The 10,988-nt window shown below is 37.9% G+C and overlaps 2 long non-coding RNA genes across 2 annotated transcripts; both read right to left on the bottom strand.

Annotated features, from left to right (window-relative positions):
• Positions 1-1,008: 1,008 nt before the first annotated feature.
• LOC109365576 lies at positions 1,009-5,999 on the bottom strand. Its single transcript, XR_002111272.2, has 3 exons — positions 5,595-5,999; positions 1,829-2,013; positions 1,009-1,576 (listed from the first exon to the last, which is right to left on the bottom strand). It is a non-coding gene; the product is annotated as an uncharacterized LOC109365576 (long non-coding RNA).
• Positions 6,000-7,693: 1,694 nt separating this feature from the next.
• LOC109365575 lies at positions 7,694-9,346 on the bottom strand. The gene is made up of 3 exons (XR_002111271.1): positions 9,246-9,346; positions 8,745-8,840; positions 7,694-7,778 (listed from the first exon to the last, which is right to left on the bottom strand). It is a non-coding gene; the product is annotated as an uncharacterized LOC109365575 (long non-coding RNA).
• Positions 9,347-10,988: the final 1,642 nt, after the last annotated feature.

Genomic DNA, 10,988 nt, shown 5'->3' with positions numbered 1-10,988 from the left:
GGCATTTGGCCTCACACCAATCCTCCTTTGAAGCTGAAGACTATACAGAAAATGTCTTGCTCCCCACTGAGAAAACATTTGACCCTGGACTACTGGGAAGGAACAAACTGGACCTTCTGCTTTTCAAAGTAAGCTAAAAGGTTACGCAGACCCTCCTGCTGAGTCTTAACAACTCCAGGCAATATTCTTAAGTAGGTTCTGCATGCCGAGGTGTCGTCATGGCTCTTTCCAAGACACAGAATATGGCATTCATGGAAATCAGTATGACATGTTTCTGGTGCACTTCCAGCCTATCTTGAAGAAAAAAAAAGAAGAAAGAAAAATGGGAAAAACAAAGTGAAATTTTGTTTCAGAGTCATACAGACTCTGAAAAAAAAGAAAAAAGAAAACAAACAAACAAACAAACAATACCAGAAAGAGAAATAACATTAAAAGCTTTCTCACCCTGCTGGCTTCCATATGACAGGAGAGAAAGCCTAAAACTCCAATCTGGAACAAATTATTTTAAAGATGGATCAGGAAATGCACAGTATTACCCAGAGGTGGAAAGATAGAAGTAGAAATGTATAAGGTGCTGTGGTTAGCATAGACTGTGGGACAGTCATCCTGGGGAAACTAGGACAAGAGCTTTCCTACTCTTGAGAACTCTTGATGTTCTTAAGCTCAGCTCCAATTCTACCACCAACAGATGACCTGTTCTAGACTACTCAGAAAAGTAAAGTAGATAATTGAAATGTTTCTTCTCAGCATGAAAAGAAAAAGTATGTAAAGGCAAATTTCAATCATCATTGTTGAAGAAGGCAAGGGTAGCAAGCCAGTGACGTAATAAGCAATATATGATGCTTTCAGTCTGCTAGAAACAAACAAGAAGGAGGAATTCATGGCCATATTAAATTTTTTATTCATTTGCGATTGTTGAAATTTTAAAATTTACTATGAAAAGGCCATGTGGTCTAAGTGTGCTGAAGATTTATGTCATAAGATAATGCTACTATGTGAAATATAAGAATAATTTTATTGTACAAGAATAGTTATAACAAATAACTCCTCCCCAACAGAGAGCCCTGTTAGGCACTAAATGGGGAATGGTTTTCAGTACAGTGTGTATCTGTGTGCCAACATTACCAGCACACATCTGAACTTCTCTTTGATATTCTATTTTCTCCTTCAAATAAGTAGATAGCAACAGATGCCATAGTTTTAACACTGACAACTCCAACATCCGAAGCCTCACTTAACTAAAAACACAGATATTATACCAAGAATTTTCAACATTTATTCTTCTGAGAAGGTGAAGGAGAACCCCCCCAAGATGTAACTCCACTTTTGCATTGGCGTTTAGTGCTGAGCCCAGGACCACACAACTTTCTCAAAGGTAATACAAGTATGAGGCCAGGCAGCCAAGTTTTCTTCTTGCGGCGTTTGCACTGTGTGAAGTGAAACATGGGTCAGATTCAATATGTCTCTGTACATGTACATGTGTCAGACATCATCCTCCTACCCCACAGCATAGTGGAGGTGCAGGGAATATTTCGCAGCGTAATATACTGTCACCTCGTATGCAGATGAAGAGTTTCTAAAGAGAAAAAAAAAAAAAAAAGTTTTTTATGTAGTTTGAAATTTAGACAGGTTTTTCCATTCACCTTTACTTCTTGTTTTTTCCTAATCATTTCCAAACAAGTGACTTAATTTCTTTTACTTAAGATAGGCTTTCTACAATTAAGCAGTAGAAGCTGGGCAAGATAAGGCCAGCAGGCTCCCAGAAACTACACAACCATTAAATGGCACAGCGTGATGACTGTTTTGGTTTCTACAGAACTAATTTTACCTGATGGATAGTAACTCTGCATTTAACTTTGCTTATCAACCTTCCCGTATCTGCCACAGCCCTCACTGACTTCCTCCTTTGCAGCTTTGGATAAGTATTTGTCACCTTGTCTTGTCTCCTGTGCACTCCAACCTGATCCTTCATCTCCCCTTGCATTCACCAGTGTTGTTCAGCTGATCAGCTGTCTAGAAAGACATAAACAACTGGAATTCTTTGCCTATATTACACACAGTATCTCTAAGGTATTTACCCTAGGCACTCAACCCCAATCTCCTGAGTAAGCCAGCAAACACTGTGAAAAGCCAGGGTAGGAGGTTTTGGCAGCTGTTGTGGGGGGATGTTAGTTGGAGAATGGAGCTCAGTGATCTTGAGAGCTGTGCTCAGAACTTGGGGTAACACCATTCCGAGCTCCTCAGCACCATTTACTACAGACTGGAGTTCTCAGCACATAGCATGTTCAAAACCATTTCCACTGTCTAGTAGCATACATACCACATCGTTCTCTTTGGATTTCCTAATACTTCAATCCTGGCAAAGAAAACAGAAGAAAACAGACTGCACCAGGGACAACACAGTGAAAAGTGGCAAGACAGTTGATTAAAGAACTCTTATTAAGTCTCCATTTTTTCATTAAACTATAAACAGCACTCGTGGTTTCTAAGACATTTGAGAGCCTTTCATGGGATCAGGAGCTTTCAAAGTATAGGTTTATGCTTCTCCACAAGCAAAATAGAAGTTGGAATGTGGCATCATAAACAGTATCTGTCTAATAAGCAATGGAAGAAGAGAAAAAAAAATAAAGCTGAACAATCAAATGAACAATAATTTCTACTCAGTAAGTACCTTTCAGGTTCACAAAACCGGCCCAAGGACTTCATAGTTTCCCTATAGCCATATCTAGCATCTGTTTTCCTTATTTATACTCTCTTCCACAATGAATTAAAAAATTACAGATGAAAGGTTTAGTGCAGGCAAAGCTAGCTTGAGAATTTATCATAAGGGATTAAACTCTCTTTTCATAACGCAAAGTGAAATGAGGGGGAAAAAATCAATGCAAAACGGAGATCTGAGTCTTTCCTGTAAAAATGTAATCTCAAAAAGTAAACCATTGTTACTGGGAAACTATTTCTGAGACTTCTTAATTGTATTATTCATTACAAACATTTCCTTGAGGGCAAAAGTTTATTTCCCTCAGTAGTGCACAGAACTGAATTTCAGCAATTCTCAGTACTGCATTTTGGATGCATTCTCTATCAGCCCTTGCTATCATCCCATGCCAGAAGGACTGTGCCCTGGTCAACAGAGATCTGAGCCTCCACTGATGGTAGCATGCTCATCTTTGCCGCTAGCAAATAGGCATCACTTGTACCATTACTGTTAAGCATGATTATTATTCATAATAAATACTTTTTCACAAAGAAAACTAATGGAAGAATTTTTCAGATGTAACTGTTCAGATGATTTCAGTTTAACTTTTGCACAGTAAATGAACAGACAAGGACTTGGAGGGTTAAGTGTGACTCATTGTAAAGAATGTGCCCTTTTCAATAATACAGCTCTTTTGATTAACTAAAAGCGGGGCCTTATATATTATACACAGTCCTCTTTTTAAACAAGGCAAACTCCCACACTACAAAGATACTAGAACAGTAAATATTGATTTTCTTGGCTGATGGTACACCTCATGCCGCACAGCCCACTCAAGTATCTGCTTGTTACCACGAGCTATTCCTTTTGTCAGGGAATAAAGAAAAGCGGCGTTATGTGCTATCAGTTGTAGGTTGCAAATATTTAAAAGAAATAAATTTCTCAGAATGAAAGGTAGCCTCTTTTGATTAAAAAAAAAACAACCACCGCAACTATTTACTTTACGCCTATGTCCACTCCTAACACCTGTAATTTTCAATTGTTAGCTTGCCAGGAATACTGTGGTTTTCTTACTGACTTTTTTCCTTAAATAACAATTTATTATGCACAAAATATCTATGTAAGGTGTACAGTACTTTACTAGAATAGGAGGATAGCCTGAAAATGCTGCAGAAAATTCCAGCTATTAACATAGGGTTTGTATGCATGCTAGTACATTAATGAGTATTATGTATATGCTACAAAAAAAAGTGTACTAAAGAAAAGATCGGGATTCATTTTTCTTTCTTATTATCATTTAGCTACTCCTACTCTTCCATTCTTCTGGAATTTTCAGGTTATGTTTTCCTAAAAGAAAACCACAACAGTAAATAAGGATTAGATTTGCAATTATATCAAAGTGGAGTAAGAGAGGTCAAGTAGATAAAATAACCTTTCTAGTGATTTGTATAGAATAAAAGTTTTTGCTGCAAATTAGAAGGTTGATTGTAGTCTAAAAATAGGAGCTTCCAGTCCAGTAGCCACAGAAAAAAAAAATAAATAAATAACTACAATAATTTTTCAGCCATATTTATATAAAAATGGAATGTTAATCTGTTGAGTGCTCAGGGGAAAAAAAAAAGAAGAAGAAGAAGTAAGCAAATACAGAGGAGTAAGAAAAAGGCAAATGAAAACCTCAAATATATGACATAGAAACCAGCATTTGCTAAATGCATCTTTAAAAAGTCTTACACACAAAGATTGAGGCCAGAGAACAATGTGTCATTGCCTGGCTTTACTATAGCATTGGGCTTCCTTATGGGTATCCTCTTCTTTATTAATTGGATGAAAGAATCATAATTCAATTACTTAACGATTTATTACAAAATACTTTGCCCACACAAGATTTTTTCAGCATGTAAACACCATACTATTAGACTATCTACTATTACAGGCTCAGCATTTCAGATTTCATTAGTAAATAAAGCCAGGTTTATTTGTAATAAAGTTAAGCCCTTCCAACTGCTGACCATGGAAACCAGATTTTGAAATAATTCAGATTTGTGTTTCTGTTCTTTCTAATTAAGGGTAATATCGGGAAGGACAGACAGTGGGTAGCATTGTTCAAGCACCATGGATTTAAGCAAGAAAATCTGATTATCAGCTCATGTCAGAAGCCAAGCGATAATGCAGCTTAGCATTCGTTTGGGCTTTTTCTTTAGCCAAAAGATAATTACTGTTCGTTAAGTCTTACGTAAGTGTATCTAATATCTATGGTCCTAAAAATTATGAATAGTAAAAGCACACAACAGGCAAAGAAGAGTTATTGTATTTATTATTTACTTGGGCTGCTCCATCATGGTAATTTCATTAGCCAGGAAAGTTAAACTTAATGTCAAACTATAATTTCTTAAAGGCCAAAAAGTTAAACATAACTCTCATGCAACTGATACCAGAAGTTACATTTTTATCTGAACACAAAAGCCTCATTAAGGAGACGCAGAGCCCATCCTGCAGTCTCTCCTTAAACCAAATAGGCGCTGAGGCCTTCCCGGCCACACACTCCCACCCCAGTCAGCCCAGTAAACATGCAGATGTAGAAGCCCACTGAGGAAACGGCAAGGAGCTGAATTTCTACCTAAAATTCTCCTTTGATAAGCTGAGAGGCAGCAGAGGACGGAAAGGCCCTGGGGCCTCTGACAGAAAGCAAGCAGCAGGGTTTAATATTTAGCTGCCCACATTAGGAGGCTTAGCTTCCTAAACGCACTTATAATGTAAACCAAAAGACAGACTTATTTGGAAGAGGATTCAGAGCAGGGACATGGCGAACGGGCTTGAATTTACCTCTCCCCCTGCCTATATAAGGCACCTCAAGAGTATCTTATCCAAGTAATGTGCAAAATTGAGAAGATGTGAATACCTTTCCCCAGGTAACAGCAGCTGTTCCCTTAAAATGACCCTCAGCTGAGCCCCCAAAATGACTCCACTGAGTCATGCTTGGGCACGAGCCCTGGGAGCCTGAGGGTCCATCACTGCATCAGAACAGCCCCAAGGCCTACATCATAGATAAATAACAAAGGGGAATGTAGACATTCAGAAGAAGAATTGGGGCTGCGCAGTGAATACAGCAGGGCAAAGAGAGGAGACAGGGACAGGAGGCAGTTCTGCTCCCTTTCATGATGCCATGATGCCAGCAACAAGGAATGCTGTTCCTGAAACTCAGCAGGAGAGCAGCAGGTCTTACCAGAACCTCAGGAGGTGCAGGAAGCACAGGATCAGCCAGCCCAAACACCAGCCATCCCGTGAGCTGTGGAGTGGATCCAGCCATTAGGTGAAGTAGATGCTGACTACCTGTATTTATCTGCATATCCCTTCCTTAGCCCAATTACAGAATTCAAAGGAGCTGGCATTTGCACAGTCACCTCAGCATGCAAATACAGTACATGCTTTAAGGATTGGTCAGGTGCAGCGTATATCAAAAGTAAAAAGAGAGCTAACTGTACTCACAGAGCAAATCTACCCAGCAAAATCATCTGACACCCACACTAACAAGGAAAAATCCCTCGTACCTAGAGAGCATTAATAAAATACAACTAGGCTATATTGTTATATTTAATTCCTTTTATTTCTGACAGGGACAGATGCTGGTTAGATAGTCTGTGCCGTGATGACCGTAGCTGAAGAATCCTACAGCCTTGTCCTTAGGGGACTTGCAAGGAGCTCACTGGAAGTAAAACGGGCTAATGGCTGAGCAGAATGACACCTTTCCCAAGTTGTCTATCATGCTAACTGATAAGAGAGATGAGTCTCCACGAGAAATGATAATAGATGATAGAGGATCTCTGAATGGGCTCTGTCCAGGGCATGATTTGATATCAACAGTCACATCTCCATGAAGTGGAAATCAGTTCGCTGTAAGCATTACCCTTGAAATTAAAAACAAATCTGCCTAGTGGAAGCAAAGCTCGAGTAAGATGGAAGATTTATATTCCTTTCAAGTTAGTCAAGAACTTACTTGAAAAAGGCCATCAATGAGAAGTGGAAGAAAATTCAGTTTATGCATCCCAGCAGGTGCAATAATTCTAAGAACCCTGTTAATAGCATGTATCAGCAATTAGGAGATAAATAAATAGAGGAAAAGAAATATCAAAGTTACCCATAAAGTAAGCCACTTTAAAAAGACACAGTTTTCATGAATAATAGAATACTGTGCAAGGAAAACAAAATTAACAGGCAAAGAGAAACACAGGTGTAATGATGAAACATCATCTTCTGTTTATTTTTTTGTGTATACACTTTATAGCTGACAGGGATCACAGTGACTTTCATCATAAGGTAAGGAATAGATTCAGCACTTTTAAAGCTGTCATAATGGCAATAGCAAAATTGCTAACGCAAAAAATCATTTTGCCTCTCAGATGAGCAATTGTTGGTTTTGCAACTGTAGATTTCTTTTGTGCAGAGGATGGTTCTTCAGAAACAAAGCAAGTGAAGCATCACAAAGCTGGCATATCTGCTGGAGAGGGATTAAAAAAAGAGATATTAAGTCACCAGAGCTGGAACAGGACTGAGTGATACTTCTCTATCAACAAACAGGAAAGTCTCTCCTGCAAGCAGTCAGAACAAAGCACTGACACAATATCCACTTGGTCTGAGCCAGTGTTTTGCTGATTCCTTCAGGTATGATGGACTCAGCTAGGTCTGGCATGGGACAGGTAGGGTAGGCATCATTCCTGTGGCTGCACTAATTCTCCTTATGGCCCTGGTAGCCATCTTCTTCTCAGGCTTTTTATCAGTCATTCCTTTGGACTTAAAAAATCATACTTTGTTTTTCAGGATCAAGATGTAATTTTCATTACCCTGACACTTAGAAACATTTTATGGGTAATACAGCCCATCTGAGGATATCAGTCTCTTGCAATCTAAAATTGTAACATAACTCATTAACTTCACTATCTTCATATGTTATACTATCATATAAAACCACACCCTTATTAATTGAAAAATGCTTGCCCTGAAAATCGACTAAACATCTTTTTTCCTTCTCTTGCAAACACTCTCAACTGTATAGTGGCTCATTGTTTTCCCTCCTTGAATGGATGTCCTTAAAAAGCACAAATAAAGAGAATTAAATGCTGTGTCAAACTACTGGTACTGCATGTTTAAACACCTGCTTCCCTTCATCAGTCCTTCATAACATTGTTAAACGATAATTATACATGCTGATGAGTAACGAATCAAAATACTGTAATCTATCTTGAAAAGGGCTTTGCTAATATTATACGTAAAGCATTAATGGGATATTTAGACTGTTCTTGTGAGAGAAAACATACCTTTGTACACAGAGAAAGAAAAACACCAGGAGAACTTAATGCATTTTTCTCTCTACAGCTGGCTTCAAACAAAGCATGGTTTGCTACTTCTTTTGCATTTATGTACCAAAAAGGAGACTTGGATTTTTTGGTATGTTTTGGTCTGAATATTGCAGCTAGCTTACAAATTTTCATCATCATGTGCTATGATGAGCTCCGACTCCCCCCATGTCCGTGTCTCCTGGCACTGCCCTCACTCCCACGTGTGGTCCTAGCAGCAGCCATGCCACAGCCCCATCCAAACAGCAGCTCCCAAGAGCCAGATGGAATAGAGCTGGTTCCCACACGTCCACCCATCTGTTTAGCTCATGGCCACAATTTTTCTCACCAAGACTGTCTGCAGAAAGAGAAACGCTGACAGTCTGTGCTAATAGGCGTTTGAGATGCTTAGTATCAGAAGTGAATGCTGCAGGACTTTTTAGGACCCAAGGTAATTTTAACACTTTCGGCACCCCTTCCTAATTTACTTTTACTTTCGGAGCACTTTTGAAGTCATTTTTAAAGCAGTGTAGACATTCATGCAGCGTTCAGCAGAACTAGTGAAGTCTTTTCAAGCAGTCTCCTCAGGGGATTTTCTCACATCTAATGAGTTGAAGTCTAAGTGTAACTCTTTTTCAGTGAGTAAATAAACAGATTTTTTTCCACTTTAATCAGCTATTGATTTCCCAGACACTATTCAAAGCCTGACATTTTGTTACCTTTTTTATAATTTTCCCGCTAACAGATGAATAGGCTCAGAATTTGAGGCACACAGAATGCATCATGACAGTACTATTGGAAGACCAAAATGAAATCTGAAATAGGAAAAAAATGAAAGCATTTACCCCTTATTTTTGTTTCTGACTCATAACTTCTACTGTTCAATGGGCCAAGTATGGTTAATGATAAAAAGAAGATAAAGTTTCTACTACTTCATCTCTATGTGATAAATAACACTGTGAAAATTGGGGTGACATCAGTTAAGAACAGAATAATATTTCTCATGAAGGAGCAAATCCACCTCTGCCCTGAGCAAGATCCTGAACAACTCTAAACATCTACAAAATACCTGCAAAAAATACCCAGAAACTAAATATAGAACTCTGATGGATGTGAATAATTTGCAGCACTTCTATTAACTCTCAACTCCATTAACTTCTCATTAACCCTCTCAGTGTTTCAAAATTACCTCCCTCCCTCCCTCTCTCTTCATTAAATACCTCATAGTCTTAGTGACCTTCCTTTTACAGCTTCCTCTTCAACCCACAGGTAGGAAATATTATTTCTATCCAGCTACCTAACACAGTGCTAAAAATGTGTGAGCCAATAGCAGGCCAGCATCTGACAAAGCTGGCAGCCTTTCAGATCACATCTGAAATAAATAACGACCTCCAGCACACCAACTATGAATGCAATATCTCAGAATACCTGCCTCTTAGGTGAATTTAAGTCACTTATACCCAGAGGGAAGATTACACAATTCTGCTGTTGCACATCTTGTTCCCTGCTGTCTATCCTCCTCTCACCATATAATATATAATAGCCTCACACAATCCTAAACTGCAATTTTATATCATTTTATCTTTAGAGGTGTGATTTTCTCTTGAAAAGAAGCTTTCCACAGACAGTAAACAAACTATATGTGCAACCTGCATTCCAGCAACTTCCCATTGCCTTAATTGATGTATCTTAATCTGGTGTAACTATTTCACTATCTAGAAAGTAATCTTCACTTTTTTTTTTATACATTCATACAAATGTAACATGTTGTACATCTTGTGCCAATGTATTTACACATCATTAATGATGTTGCCATCAACAATCACACAGTACTGATGGGATTTTCAAAACTTCCATTTAATTTCAAGGGAAGCAACATTAAACCAACACTAAACATTTTCTATAAATTCCACACTGTGTTTGACTAAAACCCTGGGATGCAATTTCAAAATCAGAACCCACAGGAATTGATACAGAAACGACAAATGGCTTAATTGTTCATGTCATTTATAGGCGTAAATCTAGAGTGAGTCATGAGATGTCAGCAAAGTTACATCAGATTCAGCTGAATCTTGGCTACTTCAAGCTTGGAAAGTGAATTTCAAGATCACTGAACTTTCTTAGGGTGTGGACAACTAGGTTGTACTTCATATTCCTTTTAGTTGTGAGGAAAAGCATATGACACAACAGAAGCAAGAGTGGCCCTCTCAAATCACTCAAAATCCTCAGTTATAGAAACTTTCCTCACTTTTCTTAGCAAGGTTGTTAATTCAAAAGACTAATTACAGTATAAGCATTGATGCTTTAAATGTCTGTACTGAAGAATCAGCACTGTCCCTCTTTTCCCACTTTTTAAAATTTTTTTATTCTCTATCTACAGCACTTTGATGTCTGGTTTTTGTTTTTGTTTTTGTTGTTTTTTGATAATCTGGTTTCTGGATTATGTGATGTTTAAGTGTTTTCATATCAGATACTGATATACTGATAAACATCATGTAAAACAATATCAAAATTGTCTGTTATGTTATTAAATAATTTCTTTCACAGCTCTTGAGAGTGAAAGATAACTTGTAAACTGTTTGAGAAGCAAAATAGCATAAATCTCCAAGAGACTTTTTTCCTCAAACATAACACACTCCTATTTGAAATAATAGCCCTTACGTAAGTGATTAATCTACAAAGGCAGAGACTGGATGTTTATTGGTTGTTGTTTATTGGCCCTTTCCTGAGACTTTCCCATGACATTTACACTCTCTCATGACAAAATAGAGACATCACAGTACAGTGGCATGTCCTAGTTCTGTTCATACAACATACATGATAATTATCACGCCACTGTAACATTGCTATAAATCTTGATAGAATGCTATGCCACTTTCTACAATCAAGTGATCTAAAGAAAAAAGAAAGTTGTGTTCACTTATTTATGTATTAATTAATGAATTTTATTATTCTTTATTTCA

The sequence above is a fragment of the Meleagris gallopavo genome, chromosome 1 (genome assembly GCF_000146605.3).
Source record: "Meleagris gallopavo isolate NT-WF06-2002-E0010 breed Aviagen turkey brand Nicholas breeding stock chromosome 1, Turkey_5.1, whole genome shotgun sequence".
Taxonomy (NCBI): Eukaryota; Metazoa; Chordata; class Aves; order Galliformes; family Phasianidae; genus Meleagris; species Meleagris gallopavo.
The sequence above is the reverse complement of the archived record's forward strand: the minus strand, read 5'-3'. Positions and strand labels throughout refer to the sequence as shown.